General features: G+C 53.9%; 1 non-coding gene across 1 annotated transcript; it reads right to left on the minus strand.

Annotated features, from left to right (window-relative positions):
- Positions 1-246: 246 nt before the first annotated feature.
- Positions 247-328, minus strand: TRNAS-CGA. The gene has a single exon. It is a non-coding gene; the product is annotated as a tRNA-Ser (tRNA).
- Positions 329-562: the final 234 nt, after the last annotated feature.

Consider the following 562-nt stretch of genomic DNA (forward strand, 5'->3'; position numbering starts at 1 on the left):
GTTATTTCTCAAGTGCAGACGCAGCTTACTTTGTTTATAAACTCCTCCTTCGTGGGAGGAACCTTTTTAACAGTTGAGGGCTTGGCGTTTACCCGCCTCGAGGCCTTTCTTACTCCATTATTTTACTCTGTGTGTGTCCCTGGTGCTTTTTTAACGGCTTCCCTCGCGCCTCTCGTTCAAACTGGGGCCGTTTAAAAGGAGGCGGCCCAGGCCTTCTTTTTTCCCCCTGCGCAAAAACGAGACCTCCGTCACGAACAGGATTCGAACCTGTGCGGGGAAACCCCATTGGATTTCGAGTCCAACGCCTTAACCACTCGGCCACCGTGACTCTCGGGCCAAGCCTCCGCCGAGCTTCAGCTAGAGAGACCCGCCTAGTAGTAGCAGCGCTTGGGCCAGCCTTTTTCTAAACCGGAGGAGGAGGAGGAGGAGGAGGAGGGACCAAAAAACCCGTCGCCTCAGACTCTCTCACTATAATTCTCCTCAGGAGAAAATGTCCTCCTCGTGCAGTTCAACACAAAGCACTTCCCGCCCTGCCCCCTTGTTGTGTCTCAGGGACAGCAAC

Source organism: Sceloporus undulatus, unplaced genomic scaffold (assembly GCF_019175285.1).
Source record: "Sceloporus undulatus isolate JIND9_A2432 ecotype Alabama unplaced genomic scaffold, SceUnd_v1.1 scaffold_19223, whole genome shotgun sequence".
NCBI classification, from domain to species: Eukaryota; Metazoa; Chordata; class Lepidosauria; order Squamata; family Phrynosomatidae; genus Sceloporus; species Sceloporus undulatus.